The 25,151-nt window shown below is 39.6% G+C and overlaps 1 long non-coding RNA gene across 3 annotated transcripts in view; it reads left to right on the forward strand.

Moving 5' to 3' along the window:
• Nucleotides 1-24,848, forward strand: part of LOC125691673 (uncharacterized) — a 173,271-nt gene extending 148,423 nt beyond the window's left edge. For all 3 annotated transcript variants that reach the window (XR_007376202.1, XR_007376200.1, XR_007376201.1), the window contains 4 exons: nucleotides 1,939-2,050; nucleotides 3,799-3,901; nucleotides 22,911-23,147; nucleotides 24,554-24,848. This is a non-coding gene — a long non-coding RNA (uncharacterized LOC125691673). The remainder of the gene's footprint in view (nucleotides 1-1,938; nucleotides 2,051-3,798; nucleotides 3,902-22,910; nucleotides 23,148-24,553) is intronic.
• Nucleotides 24,849-25,151: the final 303 nt, after the last annotated feature.

Here is a 25,151-nt window from a genome sequence, read left to right on the forward strand (position 1 = left end):
GAGCTGGTGAGAAGGCTGTTACAGCAATGACAGATCAGGAGGAGGAGAGGAAAGCAGATAACCAGAGTAACTTCATTTGTGGTTCACTGCTGAAAATAATTGGATGGACACTATAAATTAAAAAATAATGATGGAAGACAGCTATAACTAATACAAGAAAAAGAAAAGTATGGAATGGGGAACAAAAACAGTATGAATAATGGGAATAAGGCATGAATGTAAAGAATAGATACCTTATCTTAATGAATCTTTTGAAATGAGAACTGGGAATAAGACAAATACTGCCATGCACTGATGTCTGTTTTGACAGCAATAGTGATTAGTGTGAGTTGATAATTGACAACAAGCTAATAATTGACATAGGAGCTACTGCCAGAGCAGGAACTGTCTTCACCAAAGTTCTGTGACACCATTACTTAACTCAATTAGTTCAAATTACAGACATGTAGCTGAATAAGCAATATTATGAACTGTGACACACATGAGCATTTCACTCTGGGAAAGTAATTCAGAATCTACTAAGTAGAAGCTAATAGCAGGAGAACATGCACAATTTATGACTTTCATTTAAAGGGGACTGCTTACCCCAAATAACTACTTTAAAACAGTAAGTCTGTTTTAAGATCTGGATACTAAAGAGAAAAATCTACTTTGAAGTAAAATTATCTTTCTAAGCTATGAAGAGTATTAATTTTGACAAAAATAGCAGCAGCACCATTGACACAGATACTTCCTTATGTCAGAACAATGTCATTAGCTTTACTTCAGACAACAACAAAAAGCTGTAGATCAAAAGAGGTGTTATCAGATGTCTAGGCAATATTTCTGAGTCTGTGTGCACAGGTGGTTTCATTTAACTACTCGCATCGATTATTAGGTTCATCTTTCCTCCTAAATTGATTAAAGAGAGGCTTGTTCTGACTTACACAGCTGCTCCTAGAGCAGTCAGGTCAATTGACTGTAGCAATGAACACATTCATATGTCAGCAAAATCTTTCTCTGGAAGCAGTCTCAAAACCTTACCCCACAAGCAAAAAGATCAGACCCCCTTACTCACTAACAAGCTCAGTTCTTACAACTGCCACGTTATGTTCACAAGCAATACCAAATACCCATCACCTTTCATAAACAACATGGCTCCTTCCTGCTGTATAATCGATCATGTAGATCCAACCTGAAGATGTCATCGCTTCTACAAATACCAAGAAACACACACCTTTTTAATTTTCAAGCTCTTACCTCTGCATTGGCAAGGCTTGGGGAATCATGAATGGAAGGAGATGGAGATTGCTGGGTTGTGCAGCTTTTTTTGCATTGAGTACTTTTCAACTTGTTTCCTTGATTTCTTTTTCTCCTTGATTACTTCCCTAGCTTTCTCTTACAGTGCCATTCTAGCATGCCATTTGTAAGATAATTTAGGATTTAATAATGTAATGGAATCAGCCTTGAGCATGCATGAACAGATCTGTAGGGTAATACACGGTGCTGGTGTAGAATCAGTTTGTTCTTAGAGTGTCTGCCAGGCATGGCAGGTTGCATAGTGCATGATCACATTGGTCAGATTGAGTTCACAGGGCAGCCTTCTATACAGTGGCAAGTCCAAATAGATGGCATTAGAGAGTGTAATGTTTGCTGTAGCTCACTTATTTGGTTTCTACTCATTTTTGTGCTTCAAAGTGTAAACTCTACTTTGAATAAATATTTGCAATGATGCCAGCTTAAGATCTTTTGTTTTCAAGAATAAAGGATCAATATTGTTTTTAAAAATTCAACACATTCATGCACAAAAATTGATGTCACAGGTGTACTCTTCATTTAACAGCATCTCTCAAAGGTTTCTTTCTTGTAGCAATTACAGCTGATGTAGTACTGTCCTACCATGAAGTACTTAGTTTGCTCTAAAAGTAATGCCTTCTATTTATTTCCACATTTTCTCAGGTGCCTGGATTCACGTCTCAGCGCAATCCCAACCAGACTCAGACTTCCAGCACCAAACTTGGTTTCCAGACCCCGGGCTTTATCTGCATCCTGGCAGGCTTCATCCCAGCAAGTAAGGTCCACATGTGCCTTATGGGTTGGCATAGGTGTGTTTGTAGCCCTCAGAAGTTTTACAAAAGAGATTGGAGCTAGGGACTGCAAATTCAAGGTGGAGAGCTGGTCCAACCTGTTCCCAAGCAAAGGATTTTAGCCCTATATGCGTCACCTCCAAGGAGACTGATCTTGACGTTAAATGGGTGGCTCTGTCAGGAAAACAACTCTCACCCTCCAATAGGACCTGAGTGCAGGGATTCTGTGCAGGATTCCTGCAGTGCAAATGCTTAGCTCACAATTCACCACCAAGAATCTGAGGACAGAAACAGGGAGGAGGTCTGGGATATGAGCTGCTGCAATCCACTACTCTAATGCCTCCAACAACTCAGAAAAGCTCATGCATTTTTCAGCGTTGACTACCCTTGTTCAGCATGTGATGAATTACTGATCCTTTTGCATCTATGACACTTCCTCTAATTGAGTTTCTTCAAATTAGCTCAAAGCTCTGAGAAACTGTGGCATGCAGTGAGGCAGCCCAGTGGGAGTGTCAGATTTTCCTGCTCCTTTAATATTGCATAGATAAAGGCTCCTTTCTACCAAGCTTGTAAAGCCAGATCCTCACCTAAAGCCAGTTGATGTAGATGCACTTCAGTGCAGCTGCGCTTTTCTGCATTAGCTGAGGATCTGGCCTGAAGGATTATTAAATTTTGTATTTCAGTTTTCTAAACAAACATGTCCTGCTGAGCTGATGTGCCTGATTCATGGGGCCTATTTTGCCATTGAGAGCAGCTGATGGGCAAGCTGACTAGTAGTCCAGTCATCAAAAGACAATTAGGCAGAAGGAAGCCAGAAATTCTCCATCTCTGCTCTGTGCTTCCCCACCCGCTGGTGCTTCCTGCAGGCAGCCGCATGTGTGAGGATGAGCCTTTCCCACAGCTCCTTCACCAAGGCAAGCAGCTGGCAAAATGTAGATTGCTACCCTAAAATGGGAAAAACGTGCTGAACAAAAGGTGCTAGGAAAATGGTGCAGTTATAATCCAGCATATCAATTCAGAACAATTTTTTTATTTGTTTGTCATATAACTAGTCCAAATAAAAAGCAAGTGATAAGTGAACTAGCAGGATGTAGGTAGACATTCGTGAATTTCTGTTAATTTCCAAAAACAAGGCTGTCATGTCCTCCCTTTCTCTCTCCTTGCAACAACTAATGGATGGCCCCACAATCTGTCCCATTTAGGCATGTATTTATTCATCTTCCCACTGAAATTTCTTAGGTGCTGAGTGAAGGGAACAAAACTAAGGCTTTTGGGACAAAATGTGCCTGCTATCATTTCAAACATAGGTGGCCCTAGTTTTTGGTGCATATTAGCATCTGAAGGGCTTTGAGATGCCGCGGTTAATGATCCTCTTCTTATAGACCTGTAGCCTGACTCTGCCTGTCTGTTCATGTCTGTGCTCCTTCTCTAAACATGATGTTTGCACTCATTGTATTGGGGGCAGCATTAAAAATCAAAACAGCATCTGCTATATCTTATTTAGCACTGGGCTGAACAGGAAGCATGCTGCAAGTTGCCTTGGGATTTGCAGGGGTGACGAGCAGCCAACACCAGCAGTTTAGGTCAGGACAAACCAAGGTAGGTCAGAACCCAGGAGTCTCCCCAATTCTTCTTTTCCAGCACCTCGTTCCTGTCAACCCTGCTGATGGCAGCCTGAGAACATGCCAGCAGTTTCCCTCACTGAAGTTGCTTTTATTTGGCTTTTTTCCAGCTATTATTTCTCTGGAATATCCCAACATGGGCTTAGTGCCAAGCACACTGGTGTTGGAGAGGAGAAGCTGATCTGCAGCTGTTCTCACCATGAGGAAATGCAGGTAAGAGCCTTTCAGAAATGCCATCATGCAGTGGTATTGGCAGTGCTTGGTAGCAGCAGGAGAGGGAAGAAGCATGTAGGATGGCAAAATGTACAAATATTGATGGATTCTTTGAGCAAGAAGTTCTTATATTTTTGTTATATCCCCCAGTGGACTTTCATTTTTGGTTATTACTCTTCACAGTGATGTGCATTTTACATTTTAGCTCTTACAACACTCCGTGGAAATGCATGCCACTAACCTGTTATGTAGGTGGAAAGCAGCTTCTGCTGTTTTCTGCTTACCTGCTAACTTCATTCTGGTGCCACCAGTTGTTATATTAAATTCACTCATGAATCTGTGATCCATGTGTACATACCTCATGATTCTCAGAATTTTTACAGCTTCATCATGAGCTTCACAGTTGATTTTTTTCTAGGAAGAGGGGCTGTATTAATTTCTGATATGGCTCTGTATATCTGACCATCCTTATTGTTCTTCTGCATTGGTTTATGTCCACTGTATATTTCAGAGAAAAGTCTGCAAAGGTAGCAAAGCAATCAAGATTTGAGCTTGTATAGGAGCATACAATATTCCCTGTTTTGTTTCCCTTTCTGCTGTAAGGGTTCACAACCTCCTTCCCATCTGGCATTTTCTAGAACTATCTAATGACAAGATCTCTTTCCTAAGCAGCTAACTGTCAGGTCTGAGTCTATTTTTGTGTATATGGAGTTAAAATTGTTGGGTTTTTTTCTCTCTCTTGTATGCTACTATACCTTTATCTACATTCAATTTTGCCAGTCCTTTCATCTGCTAGTCAGTGCCAGAGGTCTTTCTACAACTTTACACAGCTGTTTTCATTTTTCCTACCTTGGGCAAATGAGTATCATCAGCTGGCTTTATCACTTCAGTGTTTGTGCTGTTTTCCAAATGGCTTATGAGCAATCCAGTATAACTCACTTTTTTTCAGTGGAGTTATGCTAAAAGAGAATTGGATGCACTGGGTGAAACCCTTCTGCTCTACTGTCAGTAGAGTTCTGTTAACTTAAATGGGATTGAGGGTTGAACACATCAAGCTTAGTTTTTTTCCAATGCTTCCTTTATTTTTTAAGATGCAGAAATTAATACAAACTTCAATTCTGTTTCTTTTTCTTTTTTTTTTTTTTTTTTTTTCCTTCTCATGGCTGGAGTCTTAAACAAGTATCAATTACATTTACCAAAATGCATGCTTAAGTTGGGCTCCCATTGAGGCTGATTTACCAATTGGAGTTTCCTTAGCCTGAGGTGCTATCTTACTGGCCTGTGATCCAACCCTTGTCCCCATTGCCATCATCAGCCTCAAAGTGGGATGGTACCCTCTTCCATCCTGGTAGACTTTGACAAGCAATTAGGAAGAAATTATTTACTGGGAGGTTCGTGAGACTCTGGAATAGGTTGCCCAAGTGAGGTTGTGAATGCCCTCTCCCTGGAAGCACTCAAAGCCAGGCTGGCTGGCTTTCATCAACCTGGTAGAGAGAGAGGTGTCCCACATATAGCAAGGGGATTGAAACTAGATGATCTTAAAGGTTCCTTCCAACCCAAATCATTGTATGATTGTGAATACTTGGCCAAATAGCATCATTTTCCTGTCTTTAAGACATTTGAGGTTCCGTTTCTTGCAGCTGGGCGGTGGCAAACACTGGTAAACATAACGTAGAATTTTTTTATTTTGTGGAAATAAGTAATTTCAGTTGTGTGAATTAAACATGGCTCCTTCAAGGTTTGAAAATTCCTTGAAATTTCTCTTTGGAATGATAATACTTAGTTCTTATACATCATCTTACATCTTTAAAGCACAGTGTCAGCACTCACAAATTAATCTTGACACCCCATAGGCAACCTGGAGTTACAGTCCTTATTTTAGATGTGAGACACTAATTTAGAACTCTGTCTCTGATCAGCTTGGGGCTTTTCACGGTTCTCAGAGTTAAAAGATAAAGACTCTGACTTTTTTTTTTTTTTTTTCTTCTCACTCTTCCAATTTTCAAAATTGTTGAGGTAACTCTGTAACTCTGTGCTGACAGGCTGGTCCTTTCCTGTTTCATACTTTTTTTTTCCCCCTGGTAAAAGTTTCACTTTCCTTAATCTAAATTTTGTTGCTCTTTCTCACTTCATCATGAGCTGTAAATAAAGACTTCACATTTGGTCATTTTCTGTTTAGTTTCTTTCAGTTTCCTTTGACAAGATAGAAAGTGTGAAATTATATATGTAATTCAAGGAAGCTGTAGTTGCTTCAGCTATATGATATGTAGCCTTCCAAAATATTACTTTTAAAAATATTCATAATGTGCATAATGTCACATTTTGAAATACAGCTGCATGTAACAGATCACTTGATCCTACCTTTATGCTTTTTATGTCAAGAACCATAATTTTCCAAATCTGCATTTCTTCTGTAATAACTTTCATTCAAGCAAGTAACAAAGCTTTACTGGAGAAATTTTCCCAATTCTGGTAATGCTTAGTTTTATATTTAAAAAAAATAGTTAATATTACTTTCTTTCTCTATCATGATTTATAGTGGTAAGAGTCTACAAGTAGCTCTTCAGTATGCTGGAAGCTCTCTTCAGTTGAATAAATTTTAAAACTATGATTCTAATGGTTCCTTTAGACGTATTTACATTCATGCTTTCTGGTGGTGAGATGACATGTCTTAGTGTGATGAAGAGGAAGACAAAGTGGAAATAATTAATAATTATTGCAGATGGACTCTGAATCTGTAGAGAAAGATGTCAAGAAAAAAAAGATTTAGCAGGGAAAGTCATTTGTAATGTGATATATTTCTTTTCCAAATGGAAGAAGACTAATGGCTTAAGTGGCATGTAATATCTCATTCACAGGTGAATAAGATTATTTTGCTAGGAGCAATAAACAGAATATATGCTACCTGACTCACAAGATGTGTACGTGGTCTGAGATTTCCAGTGATTTCTCAATCGGAGAGTGCTTTCAGGGTGCATGACCTTAATAATCATGCTCTGTTAGTGGATGCAGGTTGCTTTCATTATCATGCTCAGCTTCAGACACCTGATGTGTGAAGGATATGGGTGGGTGTCCAAACAGCTCACTACCCCATCTGTTCTTCTGTTCAACGTCCCTGCTCAAGAACTCGCTTCTCATTTCTCTGTAAAACTAAGATATGTATTTATCAGAAGTGCTATTTCCCTGTTATCATGTATTAGGCTTTGACATTTGGTTTCACCTATACCTGTGTTTTGAGTTTCTTTTTTCTATTTTGTTTTTCTGACGTTATACCACAATGATCACAGAAAGCTGCATTTCTTTTGTGCTGCTATTGATAGTAGAGATAGAACAAGATATGTTGTTCTCTGTCCCTGCTCAAGCTGAAAGCTGGGAAATTTCTATCCCATTCAGTGGTATTTGGATTGTGGTGTGAGCATTTGTATTGCAGTCTCTGAATGAGCCAGCATACTGCTCTCCGGTGCCCAGCTGCTTCTGATAGGTGGCAATGGCAGGTAAAATCACAGTCTTCCTTCTGTGAATGTTTCACAGACCCAAACATTTGTCTTTTATAGGCACTTCTGTGTTGTGTCTGTTGCGGGATGCAGAAGCTGTCAGGAGCAATTCCAGGCAGGAATGACACAGACATCTCAAAACCGGTTTACCAATAGAAGGCTGGGCTATAATTTCAGAGTTGCTAAAACACTTGCACTGAGAAGATCATCAAGGTGTAAATGAAGTGATACTTGGATTTGTAAATGAGGTGGAGGCAATTTGTAAATGAGAATCTAAATATCTTTGGGAGTCAGAGGCTGAACACCTGGTGATAGACTTTGGTACCTCAACACCTTCCTTCAAGGAAACAGTCCTTGTGCTCTGTAAATAATATCTTACAACAATTTTCTAAATATGTAAGTCAGTTGGCCTAGAGTGTCTGATCCCTGCCGAGCACAAAGCAAGAGCCGTGTTTGTGAAAAGGGAAAACATTGCAATAGGAAAGACAGTAACACTACTAAGCCAGTGGGCTGCTGAGATCTTTGATTCTTCCTGAGAGCTTTTTAGAAATCATGAGTTACAGAAAAGGAGCTAATTTTAGGTCTCTCCCTGAAGTTTCTTGAAAGACAAGTAGCTCCTTCTGTAGCGCAGCTGTTCTATCTTTAGCGCAGTGTGACCTTCCTGCCTACTCTTCCTGGCACACGTATGAAATGCCAAGATAGAAGGCACGATTTCTTCAAGTCTCACTGTCCTTCAGCTTTAACTTACCTTAACTTATTCTTGCCTCAATATGCACGTGTGCTTATTTTTCTACATTGTTTCTCGAAGATATACAACAACAAAAAAAAAAAAGGGGTGAGGGGGGGAAGGGAAGATTGTGGGGGGGAAGTCATGGGTCTCTGTTTAAAAGAAGATTAGTGAATGTAGTCCAGACATTTTAAGGTCTAATAAAAAGTCATCTGGGACTACACTTCAGTAGACCATTAATGGTTGTATGACTGATAAAGCTGTATCTAAACTAAAAAAAACCCCACGCATAAATTATTTGAATCAGAAAACTATTTCACCCATTGAGGAAGTTACTATTATCCAGAATTTCTGCACGATTTTTGAAAATCGGGTACTTACATAAAATGGGTAAGTATCTTAAAAGTCTGGTCGTATACTTACAAATTTTGTTAAAGTTCAGAATAATAACTTTATCTTTTAATGCCTTTTATTTTTGTTGAAGCAATATATAGAGGTTTTTAGTGTTCTGAGGATGGTTGTTAGAGGAAGAGCATTTCGTATACCCAGTCTTTTGAAATCTATTTCATATTTTCTGCAAAGATGGGAGCATATGTCAGAGTAAGAGTTTAAAACCTTCAACCTACAGCTTTAAACCTGCAGCCTTGCAGCTCTTTTTTTGCTGTAGGACCAGGGTATTGGATTCCCTCCCACTGACCATAAGAGTTGAAAGCTTTGTCCTGTTCATTTGTATGACTGCAGTCCATGTCAGATTTGAAATCAAACTTCACAGCTGGTACAGCCAAAGGAGGCTTTTCATCACAAGACCAAATGAAAAAATAGCGCTCCAGTAAGATCAAAACTTTAAAAGCTTCCCTGTGTGGTCTGGACAGAGTAGCCAAAAAAATTCTGACCAGATCTCTGGCATTACAGACCATTAAAGGCTGCAAATGTTTGCCTGCTAACATGACACTCCTTTGCTTCTCTGTGCTGTAAATTATAGTTAATACAGAGATTAATTACCTCTTCTTTATTTTTAAGCACCCATGGGAATAAAACGTCTTCTTGCAGAAGATATTTGTGTTCATTAGTGCTACCTTGGTCTTACTGATCATTCTGCCTTCAGTCTTCTGTAATCTTTGATCCCACCTGTCTGGGTGGATAAAGATGAATTGAAAGCTCCAGCACACAGTTTTATTTTTCCAGATAAGCGTTTGATAGAGCTGAGAGTGAAAATTCTTCATCTTCCCCAGCCTTCTGCAAGACTGGATCCCCAAAGGCATGCTTGATGTTTGGGAGCACAGTATATTTAGTTATTCAAACATAATCTAAGCATCACTAAAGGCAGCTAAGTATTATAAATCATTACAAATCTCTAATTTAATAGTGACATCCATTTTCATGGAAGCTCTTAGATGGATATGAGTACAGACTGACCGGCTGATAGTGGCACTGCTCTTTTACTATAATAAGACTTGCTCTTGGCACTTGCACGTTATTTGAGTATTTACTTATATAGAATTATTTTATCAAAACTGTAGTCTGGTTTGCTGAAGAGTATAGCAGCTTTGGGTGGCTGTAGGCTCGTTTTTTCCAAGCTTAACTGTGCTATGGGGACTTAGAAATGTGTTTGGGTGAAAGTGTGAGGAAGAAACAAACTAAGAACATCAACATGCACTAATTAAAATGGCAAGAATTAAAGTGCTTTTATTAGATGGAGCTTGAAAGGAAAGGATCTTTGCCAGGTTTTTAGCTGCTGTGATGCAGTTTCCATGCTGGTGGCAGAAGCATGGCCTTTGGTGGCACTGTCTTCTCTGGCTTTCCAGTGAGGAGCACAGCTTGCGGTGTGGCTGGGACTGTAGCAGCAGCTGGGAGAATGGAGCCTCTAATTTAAGATATTAATGCACTTTCTGATGCAAAATGTGATGGGGTTATCTCTAGATACGAATGGGTTGCCACGCGATCCGGCTGGCCCCAGGCAACATGTGCTCTGAGAGAGGGGGAAGGGCAGAGAGCTAGCAGATAGTTTTAACAAAGAGAAAACACAATGGCAATGATCTGAGGAGGAATGGTAATTTACTAAATTAACCAAATCAAACAAAACGAGAGACAAGAGTATCCAAAATGTGAGTCAAACCACGATAGTGCAAGGGAAAGCACATGCTTTTCTCCCAGCGAGCTGAGATGGCTGAGTTGGGGCTGGAAGGAAAAGACCGGGGTCCTCCGGAGGTGCCATCCCTCACCTCCCATTAGGATACTCACAATGCCTGTAAGGGGCAGTAAGTGGGACCAGAACACTAACTAACTTCCAGTGGTCCACATGATGTTCTGATGTGGAATACTGACAACAAAAAATCACAAATCCACAACACAGAAATACTTTTGTTACTATTTTGTTTTAAAAATGTCAAAGTAGAAGGGTTTTTTCCAGTAGTGGTTTGTGTGTAAAGTACTTGATGAGGATTAGGCAATTTCAGAGATCTGTTTCAACAGCACTCTGCACATTACAGGAGCCATCAGCCTTTGCATTATACATCAGAGGACACGACCTGGTTTCAGATGGGACAGGGTTGATTTTTTTCTTCATAGTGTCTGGGATGATGCTACGTCTTGGCTTTGGGAGAAAAGCCATGTTGATAACTCACTGATGATTTAGTTGTTGCTGAGTAGTGCTGTGCATATATGCCAAGGACATTTCATTTTTTCAGTTCCTTGCACTGCTCTGCCAGTGGGAGAGGTTAGGGGGGCATAAGGACTTGGGGAAGGACAGAACCAGGAGGGCTGACCTTAAGTGGCCAAAGGGGTATTCCATCCATTATGAAATAATGAGGGGGGAAAATTAAAACTTGATAAATGGTGGGGAGTTAGCTGGTTGGAGACTGGCTGGGTGTCGAACAGCAGATGATGAGCAATTTTATATGTGTATATATGTGTATTTATATAATATATACATTTTAATCTATATATCTTCTTACTATTATTCCCTTTTCTCTTCCTTTTCTGTCTTAGTTTTTCTCTCTCAACACACCAGCCGTGCTTTGTTGATATATTCCCCCCCCCCCCGATTCTCTCTCCTATTGCACTGGGAGTGGGTTGGTAAGCAAGCAGCAGTGTGGAAAGCTAGAAGAAAGAGATGCCATCCAGAAGGACCTGGACAGGCTTGAGAGGTGGGCCCAAGCCAATCTCATGAAGTTCAATAAGGCCAAATAGCCTTCCAGTACCTGAAGCTGGGGAGGGGCTTTTTATAAAGGCATGTAGTGACAAGGAAATTCTCCAATGCCTGGTTTAAATGCAAATTTTCTCCTAAAATGTGGGACAGAATCTCTGAAATTTATATAAATAATGCTGTTGTCATGTCAGTAATAGGTACCTAATAGCTGTTGTAAGATGCAATTCATGTATTATTTAAAATTCATAACATATTTTATGATCTTGTAAATATTTCTTAAAAAGTCAAAGAATAAGCTGCTGATTGGGCACATCTTTCTTCTGACTGATGGGGTCTGTAGAGGATAGAATATGTTTTCTGCAGACCCTCTGAAGACTTGCTTTAGGAGTGCTCTGATGCATACTGCTACTCTCAGAAAGTATCTGTGTCCTGACCGGGGGCAGTTTGAGACTCCCAGCAGGAATTAGGCTCCTCACCATAGGAACTGCTCCTTTTGTCTGACTTTGTAGGTGGCAATTTCTTTTAATAGAATAGTCAACAAGTACAGAAAAAGCATTTAAAAAGCAAATCGCAGGCTGGATCATTTTTACCCTGGTTTACTCAGGATTTTTTTTTACCCTGATTTCTTTGACGTGCTGGATATCCCCACCCTATTTTTTATGTCCTTGGTGAGGTGACCCGCGCATCCTTGGAAGCAGATCCCCAACTACGCACTCCACAGCCAAAATCGGGAATTCCCCAACAGATCACCTGTGCTTAGTTGTTGAGGAATCACCATGCCCCAGGTAGCTGTGCAAGCATACAGATGGGTTTTAGTTATAGAACTGATTAACAATTATATATGTGTATGCATTTCCATTTTATAACCAATGCCATTTGGTTGATTGCCTGTTTGCATATTGTATCTTTGCAGTAAGGAGGAAAGAAAAGGGTAGAGAACATGGGAAGGGAGGGGATAACATGGGACTCAAGGGTCCTGTCTATCGAATGCTGCACTAATTGCTTGTAAAGTAATATCACTAGCTGGTGGGTTCTCTAGCACTCCTGATTTTGCCATCTGGAACTTCATAATTAATTGATTTCTTTTCATTTTTAAACTTTAAAAATTTGAATTGGTGACTTTGAATTTAAAGTACATCTACAGTCAGAATACTAGGTGTTGTGGTTTTATTTAAATCTTTTTTCTTCATGGAGTTTATCTGCTTGTAGTGTGTTTTCATATTTTTCCAGCTGCAGAATCAATGCAGGTACGGCAGAGCAATCTGTATGCCTTTGTCCAGTGCATAATAGAGCTGGCTGGTAGGCAGCAGTCCCTTTTCACAATAGCCTTTGAGATTTTTAAACTTGTTTTCTTGTTTCTCAAACTAAAATTGCTTTCAAAGTTTTCTGGAAAGGAAAATGAATTGCTTTAAAGGTCAGTTTGTATGTTTTCCTAATAGTTATGGAAGTTATAGGAGGAAAAAAGAAAATAAGTCAGTCCACGATTGATTTACTTTACAGTACTTTACCAGAGGTACACAACTCTTCAGATCGCAGACTGCAGTTTATAAAATGTATTTTATGCCTCAAAGGTCTGGAAGGACCCAATAGGATTTAATCCACAGACCTGCTCTATGACATGCTATTTGATTTCCTCCAATGATTTTCAACTTGCTTCTCACAAAGTAATCAAAAGAAACTTATGGTTTTCAGTGTTGATACATGATAAAGAGTCAAACTGTGTGCTTCTTTTAAAAGATACTTTTTTTTTTAATACCAAAAATAAAAATAAAATACACGATTGGGAATCATAATGGACTAACATTTGAGTAAGAAGATATTTTAACCATTTAATTTCACCTTTTTCTATTTTCCTATGATTTGTTCTTCTGTAAACATATTCTCACAGATATGGCAGATTGTCCTCCTGAGGACAGAAGCATTTGGGGTTTTTAAAAGTTTGGTTAAAGACCTTCTAAGAACTTTTCAGTCAGGGAGAAAGAGATAGCTGCATTCTATCATCTTAGCCATTTATCCATCAGAAACTGAATTTTTGGTAAAACTTGTAGAGCAGTTTAACTGGCCTTCTTTCCTACTTCTATTGTTGTCTTAGCTTTCATGCTCGCTGTCACAGCACCAGGGAAGGAAGCTTTCTGTGCCATGTGCAAGTAAGCCTTTTGCAATTACTGTTGCTGACACGCAATGTATGTGCTCCAAGTGCACAACTAATGTCTGTGGCTCTGGCTCAGTCCTGGATTCAGGACATCAATTCAGCTTTTCAAAAGACTCCAAAATTTTTGCAGCATAGTGATGTGCTTTTAATTCTATTTTGTGTGAATTTGCAAGGCCAGTAAAGCCACTGTTTCCTCTCATGCTTTGCAAAGGGAGGAAAATAAAGGAATGGCTGGCTCCTGGGAATGCAGGGCTGGTCACTTGGAAACTTGGAAATTGCCATCAGCAATTGCTGGTTAACTTTCTTGGTGTTATGACTAAGTTCTGAATTCAATGCCATCCTGAAACCTTCTTGGTGCAAACACATGGAAATCATTCCCTTGACTCAGCACAGGTGATGTATTTGAAGTAGCTGCACAGTGACAGTAATACTGCCTGGGTTTGAACAAAAGAAAAGTCCCCACTGAGCTACTGCTAGTATTTGCACCTGTGTAAAGCAGAGACATTTTTAGGAGCAAATCCATCAGCATATATTGTCTAGAGGATCAAAGGATTCAGGCTTTGTATGTTTAATATTAAAAAAAAAATGGGCTTCTCTCTTTTCCCTTAGCAGTGCTGTAAGCTGTATCTGAGTGCTTTCAAATGCTGTACGTTTCTTAGCTCGTAAGCCTTCTTGAGTTTGGTGGTGCTGAATGTTGGAAGGAAATTTGGATTTCATTTTACAAATTATGTTCTTAATGCTGTGTTGGAAAATCATATATAGAAACATGACTAAATACCCTGCTATAGGATGTGCTTTTCTCTTCTCTGAGATAAAGCATGGGCAATGAAGTGTCTTCTCATAGGAAAGTTTAAGGACTTTTATTAAAAAAAATACTTTGTGGGGGATATATGTATGTAATTATATAGATATTGATTCTAGATAAAGATCAAGGTATAATGGTTCACAGTTTCATAGCCCATCATAAGCAGAATACAAGCTTGATGTGGTTGAAGTAGTTTATGTTGCTAAGGATATATTGTCTGGTCGTAGTCCAACTAAGTGATGATCAAGGAATGAATAACTGAAGCCGTGTTATTATTCATCAGATAGAAGTCCCCTGCCAACCAGAGATAGTAAGCATAATTCACAGAGGTTGCTGTGTGAGAATTTAACTTCGGGAATCAAAATAGTCACAAACTGAATGAATAAATGTCCAATATTTACTGTGGATGTAGAGACACCTTGAATCCAAATTCATGGAAATATTTTCTTATGCTCAGCAATAAAATAAAAGACTGGAGTCAGTCTTATCTGCTGCCCACTGTCCATCTTTCAGCTCAGCTGTGGTGATTATATTGTTGAAGCTTCATGGTGAAAAATAGCAGAAACTTGAGATATATCACGAAAGCTAAGATTACAGCTGTCAAATGAACCAAAAACCTAATATAAACTTTAGAAAGTGTTCTATGGCCTGCCTTTAAACACTAAACCAGTGCCCCTAAGTGTTTTTGGCCTCTGAACCCTTTGCAGCTGGGGGAGAGGAGTAAGGATGTTTCCTCCACAAAGTCAATGAGAATTCAGATAACGCAAATTGCCAGCTCAGGTGCTCCAGTGAAGGGTCGATGCTTTGGTTAATGGTGTGACCAAGTCTTGTATGCTACCCACAACTAAGGAAGCAAGATACTGTCACAATACAATTCCTTAAGAAAATGACATGTTCTACTTCCAGATTTAATAGATCCTTTCATGTTTTCTTTTACAATGTAATATGTGGACATAGGATAAGCATAAGGACATGCTACTGTTTGCAGGGATATTGTGTGCCAGGTTTAAAAATGTATTTACAGAAGCTTCTGCAATGGAAGAGCCAGAGGATGAGGGAAAGAGGGTATGCATAATTCAAATTATCCAGAAAAAGGAAATAACAGATATATTTTAGGATTTGTCTGTTCTAAGAAATGTATTTGTTTGTGTGGACTAAACAAGGTTAGACTGGAGAGATCATTAAGTTTGGTGCTCTGCAGGAACTCCTTAGAATAAGGCTATCCACAGACCAGGAATGAGTTTAGCTCATTCTCTATTTTTAATTTGGTTGTCTGAACGCCAACAAGAAAAAACAGGCACTGTAAGAATGTCAAATCTGCATCTCTGTAATTGTATGTTTCTGCAGCAGTCTAGTGTAGTAACTGAAGCAGATCTCCACTTCTGAGCACCTGCCATGTCTGCCTGCCTTGTGCTGAGGAGTGCATGAATATCTGGAAGGCTATGTGCTTTCTTCCTCTTGGGCTGTTGTACTGGTTCCTGCACCTGTTTAGCCAGCAACTTCTGCAGCTTCTGGTTCTCCACTGCTTTGTGTCTCACACCGTCACTTAAGGCTATGCAGTAACTGTGCATGCTTTTCTTCTTGCTTATTGTGTAGGTACAAGAGGCTCTAAGTAAGCAAGCTCACAGTTGTCATCATTTCTTTTCCTCTTTCCCCAAGCTTTACCTGTTCTCCTGTTCTCCTACGCTTTGCTTTCTGTTGTCCAAAAGCAAGGAAAGCCACAGTGCCGGAAAATCTTGGGTTAAAAGATTGCTTCATTGCTGCTGTTATTGCAAGCCAACATCTCTCTTTTTCTCTCACTGTATCAAACACTCATAGCAGGGACAAGTTGTTCTTTGTATCTATTCTTTTCGTGCCTTTTCAGAATCCAAAGCGTAAGTGGTGCTGAAAATCAGCTGCTATATTCTAGACTGCAGGATTTTTCTGTTTATCTGAATGAACTCACCAAAGACAGATGCGCATGATCCTCTTTGTCTTATGTGTGTCTATGGGGCAAAAAGCTTTGAGGTAAGCAGGCTACCATAAGGGAGGAATTCACTGAATATGCCTGTGGGAGAATATATATTTATTGTATTCATGCTTGCATCTGAAAGAAAAACACTTATTTAAATAAGAGTAAAGGGAAGGAGAGCCGTGAGGTGTTAAGCTGCAGACCGCAGAAAGCGGCAGTGCAGAAAAGCCCTGCTGTGCCAGTGCCTGCGGAGCGCGTGCTGCCAAGCCCGGCTGTGGCTGCTGACTGTGGGACCACTGATCCATTGGATGAACAGGGCTTGAATCAAAGGAGAGGAGACAGTCTATGTCCTTCCCCTCTCCTCCCCTTTGCTAGCTGCCACCATTTCCTCTACTGTACTTACAGACAGACAGGCATGCACATATGTTCATATATGCCTGTCTTACTGTGATTCATTTCCAGTGAGAGAGATGAGGGGGGAAAAAAACTCTTCCAAGGTGTTCAATCATAATATGTCAGATATTCATACAGAAACAATACAACAACACACACATTAAAAAAAAAGATAACTATTTATTTCAGACTGTATTCTTTGATAACAATTAAGTGGTCTTTCACGTGCTGAAACACAGTAACAGAGATATGCAGGAACTTAAGCTGCAATACTAATTGTGAATAACTTCCAGTATAAGACCATTTTGGAGCTTGAATAGGCAATTCCTAATTCATACAGGCAGCTCTGAGGATTTATGCCATAAGATGGCTTTGCAACACTTGTTCTGAGCACAGTCTAAGTAAAGTGTATAGATTGATCTGTATTTCCTTGGTTATAAATAAAATGGACTGCTTATACTTAGTATACTTTTCAGCAATGCATCTGAAAGTACATAAAAAAAAAACCCACTGTTTAAATAGCCTAATAGCATCTCTAGGTTTTTGAGCTGTGTAGCACTGCTGTGTATGGGGAATATTATTAGCATTGTAGACAGAGTGGAACACCTATATCCCATGCAGCACTGTTTTTCCACAATGTTTCCGTGTTTTTTGAACCTGGAAGTGTCTTTTTTTAATCTCTCTAAATTGTCATTAGATTTTTTTTTTCTGATCAATCTTATCTAGAGTATGACTAAACAGACAGTAATGAGGTTAAGTAACTTGATTTTTCTATCGTCAAGTTAATCAGAGTGTACTGTACTACCACAGTGCTATTCATTAGTGTTTCAAAAATAAACAGTACAATGCATTTCTTTTAAAATGTGCTCATGATGCAAACACAGAATATCTGATGGGAGGCTGAGATTGCACTCATTTCCTTTTAGTGCCATTTCCTTTTGGTCTTGGTTTTCATGTGATGTGAGGCTAGTGAGGTGTATTTTGGGTGCTGGATCAGAGGTAAACAAACCTACAGTAATCCTTATCAGCAGAAAAGCAAGTCCTGTACAACACATCTCTGTAAGAGACAATAACAATTCACATTTCAAAATTGATAAACAAGGTATTTGAAAAGTGAACTCACATGCCTGGGAGTTATTTGCAACACTGCATTTAACCAGGACTTTCAAGGGTTTCTGAGTGGTGGCAGGATCCCAAAAAGGAAGCAAATATATATAATTAGTCCATAATTTTCAAAATTAGCCACTTGTGTACATTCCAAGATGTTTTCATGGAAAAATATGATCATGGGCAAGTTGCTGATTTCCTAACTAGAGAGAATGAGATCTTAGCCTTCCTTGTTAAAGTGCTGAGATAAATAGTAAGTCATGGGAGGCTTCTTGATTTTGATAAACATTTACAGTTTTAAGAAAACCTTAATCAGTGACTATCTTGATAGCAGTATATATCTTAAGAGAATCGCAAGTTAGTTATGTTTCAGATCTAGTTTGATACTTAATTATACTGCTTATCTTCCCTGAAACATTTCACAGTAATACAGTTATAAAATGCGGTTTCCACTAGAATGAAAGGTTGACCTAGGGAATACTGAGAAAACCTACTTCAATTAATTCTCAAATGCTATTGGAATGTGTCACATGGAGCAGCCAATTGCTTGATATGTCCCAGCCCAGCACAGGCCACTCCTAATTAGCTGGCATGACCCTGAAAGCACGACCAATGGCCTGTCCATTCACATCCCCTGCATCATTAAGAACACAGAGATAATTGTTCATTGCTGGCAAGGTACTTGCAGCAACTTCTAGCAGCATAACTGAGGAGAAATAAATTCTTTCAGACTGGTTTCTAAAGTTGCTCTAGAGTGACTGGATGCATTTTCAGTTTTAGGACGTTAACTGTTATTTAGATAAAAAATTGACTTAACCACTTTTAATGAGTTCCACTGTGTGTGGAAAAAAAGAAACAATAGTTCTGTAGCTGTGAGAGAAGAGATGAATTGATTTTTTTCTCACCAGCAGCCTTTTGGCCTATTCCTTTTTCCTTACTCAGTGACACTTCTTGCCTGGGGCAGCTCTGATGGAGAGTATAGTGCAAGACTGGCAGGCAGAGGATACCTCCTCTCTAGCGTTCAGGCCCTGGGAACTTAAGCAACATCAGCCAAACTCTGTAGTCTCAGGGTTTATCCCTGCTTAGGAGAAGCAGTAATGCTTTCTACGCTGACTGGGAGACAACAGATCTCTGTATCTATAGTGAGGAGTTCATTCTTCCTTCATCATCCACCCATTGCTTGTTCTATAAAGAAGAAGGCATGTACAAAATGTTTGTATGAAATAGAGGCTAAACCTGATGCCTCTATAGAGAAGTGTTAGAAGAAAGAATAGTGTCCCCTTTTCCTCCCAGCACTGTGCAGGCTATGCAACAGAGCTTCCAGGCCAGCATTACAACAACCAAAATCATAAGGTATTGTACTAAGTCTACATATGCTTTGCTGTATGTTGCTTCTGATGGTCACAATGCAAAGTTTGGCTTAATAAAGCTTAAAGGTACTTGGAAAGGAGGAAAAGAAGATCAGAAAGAAAATACTGAATGTAAGTGACAAAAAGATAAAGATAATTCTCATATCCTTGGATCTCTCTGGGCAGCTGCTAGAGCTTATTTCTGAGGGGAATATTCAAAGCCTTAACACTGGAGGCTGTGACAAACAGGGAAATTCTTGGATGTGTAGAGTCATTACTTATTCCACAGCTCATAGAATCATAGTAGGGCCTGGATTGAAAAGAACCACAATGATCATCTTGTTTCAACCCCCTTGCTATGTGTATGGTCGCCAACCACCAGACCAGGCTGCACAGAGCCGCATCCAGCCTGGCCTTGAATGCCTCCAGGGATGGAGCATCCACAACCTCCTTGGGCAACCTGTTCCAGTGTGTCACCACCTTCTGTGTGAAAAAGTTCCTCCTAATATCTACCATAAACCTCCCCTGTCACAGTTTAAGACCATTTCCCCTTGTCCTGTCCACCCTCATAAGCAGCTGATCCCAATCCTGTTTTTTCTTCCAGTACTTCAAGTACTGGAAGGCCACAATGAGGTCTCCCCAGTGCCTTCTCTTCTCCAAGCTAAACAAGCCCACTTTCCTTTTTTCATAGGAGTGGTGTTAGTCCTGTTGGTGCTGGCAACCAATAGGAGTAGCTTCTCCCATCAGTGGAAAGGGGTCTTAAGATAGGAGTTGGGAAGATACGTAGAAAGATAGAGTTTTAAGCTCGATGTGAAGGGGGGTGGGGGTGTAACTGGGGTCACTAGAATGGAGCCTGTATGTAACATCCCAGTCCTTGTAGGAGAGGGATGTGCTAGTAAGACCCAACAGTCTTGTGTTTTGGTGATGGAGGAGGATGACTCACCCTTTTGTAGGAAGAACACAAGGATTGGTGTAATGTTGTATGGTCATGAGGGTATTAGGGCTACTGCCACTCAAAAGGAGGCCCGACTCAGGTGCCTTTACACTAATGCATGCAGCATGAGTAATAAACAGGAGGAGCTGGAGGCCGTTGTGCAGTCGGAAAGCTATGATGTAGTTGTCATCGTGGAAATGTGGTGGAATGACTCACACAGCTGGAGTGCTGTGGTGGATGGCTACTGACTTTTCAAAAAAGAAAAAAGCAAGGCAGGAAAGGTGGTGGCATAGACCTCTCTGTTAAGAAAGAATGTGAATGTATGGAAATCAGTGATGGTGATGATAGGGCTGAGAGCTTCTGGGTCAGAATAAAAATGAAGGCCAATAGAACTGATATTATCATGGGAGTCTGCTGCAGGCCACCCAACCAGGATGAAGAGGTGGACAAGACACTCTATAGACAGTTGGGTGAGGTCTCAAGGTCTGTCCCTTATTCTTGTGAGGAGCTTCAACTTCCCAGACATCTGTTGGATTTACAATACAGCAGATAGGGAGCAATCCCAGAGGTTCCTAGAGTGTGTGGGAGATAACTTCCTGACACAGCTGGTGAAGGAGCTAACGAGAAGTTAATTCCTGGACCTGCTATTTGTTAACAGAGAAGGTCTTGTGGGGGGTGTAAAGGCTGGAAGCAGACTGGAACTTAGTGATCATGAGATGCTATATTTCTTGACCCTTGAACCACAGAGGGGAGTCAGCAGAACTGCCACCTTGGACTTCCAAAGGGCAGACTTTAACCTCTTTAGGACCATGGTTGAGAAGATCCCTTGGGAGGTAGTTTTGGAGAGCATGGGAGCCCAGGAAGGTTGGGGATACTTTAAGGAAGTAATTTTAAAGGTGCAGAAGCTGACCATCCCCAGGTCACGGAAGATGAGCCAACAGGCAAGGAGGCCTGACTGTCTGAACAGAGACCTTTGGATGGAACTCAAGACCAAAAGGAAAGTTTATGGTCTCTGGAAGAATGGGTGAGCTACTTTTGATGATTACAGGTACGTAGTGAAGCTGTGCAGGGAGAAAATTAGAAAAGCCAAGAACTGAACTTGGCCACTAAGGTAAAGGACAACAATAAATATTTCTTTAAATATATCAACAGTGAGAGGAGGGCTAGGGAGAATCTCCATTCATTGCTGGACGCCGAGGGAACTTCATGACCAAGGATCAGGATAAAGCTGAGGTGCTTAATGCCTTCTTTGCCTCAATCTTTGATGATAAGACTTGTTACTCCCTGGGTGAAACACTGGCTGAATGGTCGGGTCCAAAGAGTTGTGGTCAGTGGACTTAAATCCAGTTGATGGCCAGTCATGAGTGGTGTCCCCTGGGGCTCAGTACTGGGCCTGCTTCCATTTACCATCTTTATTAACGATCTTGATGAGGGCACTGAGTGCACGCTAAGTAAATTTGTTTGAGTCACCATCCCTGGATGTGTTTAAAAACTGTTTGGATATAGTGCTCAGGGACATGATTTAGTGGAGGGTTGCTACTTAGGGTAGTTTGGTTAGGCTGTGGTTGGACTCAATGATCTTTAAGGTCTTTTCCAACTTGAATGATTCTATAATCTGCGCCTTATCTTTCCTAATCCTATCTCTACACACATGGACAATAGCCATGTATTCCTACAATCAGTTCTATCTACCAGTTCCTTATGATTTTTCACGTATTTCAACCAAAAGAAGCTGTGTTTAAAAAAGGGAGGGGAGATTTTTGTTTGTTTGCTTTAAAAGGTTTCATATGCTTGCCACCTGCCTCTGGCAGTATTTTAAGTTTGGTTTGTTTCTGTTATTGTTGTGATGTTGTTTCTTTTTTACCTTTGTCACAGGCAGCTTTTGTTTTTTCCCAGTCTCACAACCAAACTACCACAAATAATTTACTCAGTCTTTAGCTTTCCAGACTTTAATTGCTGATGTTAGCAATGCACTGCTCTTGTATTAGATTACATTTTGATTAGATCTGATGCCTGTACTTTTTTCTTAATTTTTGTATTGTGTTTTGAAGGCTGGTATAATTAGTTCAGTAGCAATCAGATGTGAGAAGTTGAAACACCCACTCAGTCAAGCTGAAAAGAAAACCTGTCTTGGACAATGCAGGCTATGCATGTTGAGTTTTTATTGTGATGGTGGTGATTTCTTTTTTGTTTTTTTTTTTCTTTTTCACAGGGTTTTTTTCAGTGTACCCTGAGAATAATATTCTGGTTTTTTAATGTTAGTTTCTGATCTCTCCCATGTAGCTGGAGCACTGGGAAAGGTCTGTAGAACAAACTTTGTTTATTCTAATTAATCGTGTATAGCCAGATTTTCCTATTTAGCTGTTGGTTTACGGCACTACATCTGTAGGTCCACTTAGAGAAGATCATGAGCACTATCCCAAAGACAACTAATTTCATGATTAGAATTAATATTACTCTATATTAAGTCTTTTAACAGGTATTTGTTTTTTCTCTAACCTCACTTGCGTCTGAAAAGAAGTGAATTTTTCTGGAAGTCATTCAGATTGTTCTAAAAGAAAACAAACAAATAAATGAGCACACAGCAGGCAATCTGCTGCAATTAATATGAGAGCTGTCAGGAGGGTATATCTTAATAAGATCAAACTGATGATGCTGTTCCAGGGTTGAACTTAAGGTTTCAGCTCCACAGAAGAAAATGACATTTATGCTGATTATCAATTCCATTTCAATGACAGCCTTCATTTAGGAAAGATGAGTTTATTTATTTTGTAGATAGATGAGAAATAAAACCTGCTTTTTCATTGAAGAAGCTGCTCAAGACTTTAAATTATGGTGGCTGAAATATTAGGGAAAAATAGAAAGCTTACAACAAACACCAACCAGCTGCTTCTGCTGTATATTTAATATGTACAGTTCTATTAGATTGGTTTATTAATATATCTGCAGGTATCTTGCAACAGGGGCCAGATGGTTCGGGAAATGGAAAATGGCATAAAAGAATTGCAAGTAACAATCTACTGAAGATCAGAAATAGCCACGTTGCCTTCTGAGGTCTATACAGCAACCAGTTTAAATGAACCTGGAGAGTGGGTCTCACTTCAGCAACCAGTCTTGTAACATCAAATTCCATAAGCATTTCTTCCATATGACAAGAAGAAACAAAATACATAGAGCTGCAGACAGGTAATGAGTTCTCTGAGAATTTCTGTAGGTGGGAGTGGATTGGGGTCCACAAGCTGTGCTATGAAACAGAACCATGGCCATCCCAAATACCAAGGGGCATACTGAACAACTGCCAGGGGACCACAGCCTAAACTGATCTGTACACACAGTAATACAGTAGGCTGCATATTGAAATTTACATGATTGATTCTATGGTCCTGAACTATAAACTGAGGTGAAAACATAGGCAACAGGTATTAGGAAAAAGTAAGTGCAAGGCTTTGTGCCTGCTTGTAGTTTTATTTTCTAAAAGTTTAGTAGCTTGTTGTTTTGAATTTATGAGCTATAAAAATTGGCATTATTAGGTGACAGCAGACAAAAATGTGAGAAGTTGTGGTGCTGCAGTCTTAATAAAGCTGATATAAAAATAAGTTATACAGGTGCAATACAAACCTGATCCTATTTTCTCTCTTTGATGAGGCTGTAAAGAATAACTGTAGCATTTATTATATGCCCAAAAATGCGAAAAAAACCCTACCTTTTTTAATGGTCAGAGAATGCTGTAGGTATATTTGTCCAGAAACCTCACCTGTGTATTGCTATTACCTGGTCATTCAGATAAGATGACATGGTCATAATACGCCTTATGGAAGATGCCTTGCATAACTCCTGGTTTCAAGCATCAAAAATAGAATTAATGAGCTTGGAAAAGCTGTTGAGGGTGGTCCATGAATGTACCCATGACACCAAAACACCAATTTTCCTGATCAACTTTTACATGGGCAAATAGTAACAGGACAAGGGGAAATAGTTTTAAAACAGAAGAAGGAAGTTCTTTACTCAGATAGGCACTGGAACAAGTTGCACAGAGAAGCTCCTTCCCTAGAGGGGCCAGGCTGGATGGGGCCCTGGGCTGCCTGATCTGATGGGTGACATATCTGCCCACAGCAGAGGGAGGTTGGAATCAGAAGGTCACAGAATCAAAGAATTGTAGGGGTTAAAAGTGACCTCTTGAAATCATTGAGTCCATCTCTCCTTATAACCCAAACTGTTCTATGATTCTGCAATCATTATAAGTTTATCTGTACCTTGCAGCTGAGTTTTTAATAATTCTCTCTGATGGCCATTTAGAACAGTGGCCTGTTGCTGAACCTCAAATATGAATAATTCCCCAGGCTCTCTTCTCAGGGCATCTGTTGAAATTTAAGCTCCTCATCCTTGAATGCTAATGGATATGGATGTCAAAATAACTATGGAGACTCTTTCCACTAATTATTATTTCGGGATTTGTCCACATGCTGGTGCTTAGTGTGTTGAGTTTTTTTGGTTGCTCTTGTTTTTTTGTTTGTTTGGGTTTTTTTTGTTTGTTTGTTATTTTTAATTATAGTTTGTTTGCTAAGTTATTGCTCATGCATTTTTTCTGCTAGCCCTGTAGATGACACTGAAGCTAGAAAATCCTGAGATTTCAAACTGCAGCAAGGAAAAGGCTAGATGTTGAGTAAATACAGAACTGAAAGGAAGAAAATGAAACTGCCTCTGCTACAAAATTGTAATTGTTGAGAATAAATCTGTAAAAGCACATCAGCCTTGCACTGTGAAAATACTGACATCATCCTCTAATACAGTTAGCGAAATTCTGGAGACCATATTAGAAAATCAGAAAACAGCATCAAGAAATATTCTTCTCAATAAGGTCCAGTACAAGAATAATTAATTAGTTCATTTTCTCTTTCACATCAGGGGTCTTTGACACAAAAATAAAGAAATCCAAAAGAACACTCTTAACTAGGTAACTGTGAAACCAGGTAGATGAAAGGCCATGGTCAAAAGTCAGCTGATGTATACTTGTAAAGTAGATGATGTTAAACATAGAAACAAAGGCTAGGTCCTTAATTGATTCAAATAGATTTATCTCCATTGCTTCCTTGAGCCTATAGCATTTTACATTCGCTGAGGGTTTGATTCAGTATAATGAGTACAAATATCTATAAAAATAAATCAGTTAGAAACTGTAAAAAATTAAGG

Source organism: Lagopus muta, chromosome 4 (genome assembly GCF_023343835.1).
Source record: "Lagopus muta isolate bLagMut1 chromosome 4, bLagMut1 primary, whole genome shotgun sequence".
Lineage (NCBI taxonomy): Eukaryota > Metazoa > Chordata > Aves > Galliformes > Phasianidae > Lagopus > Lagopus muta.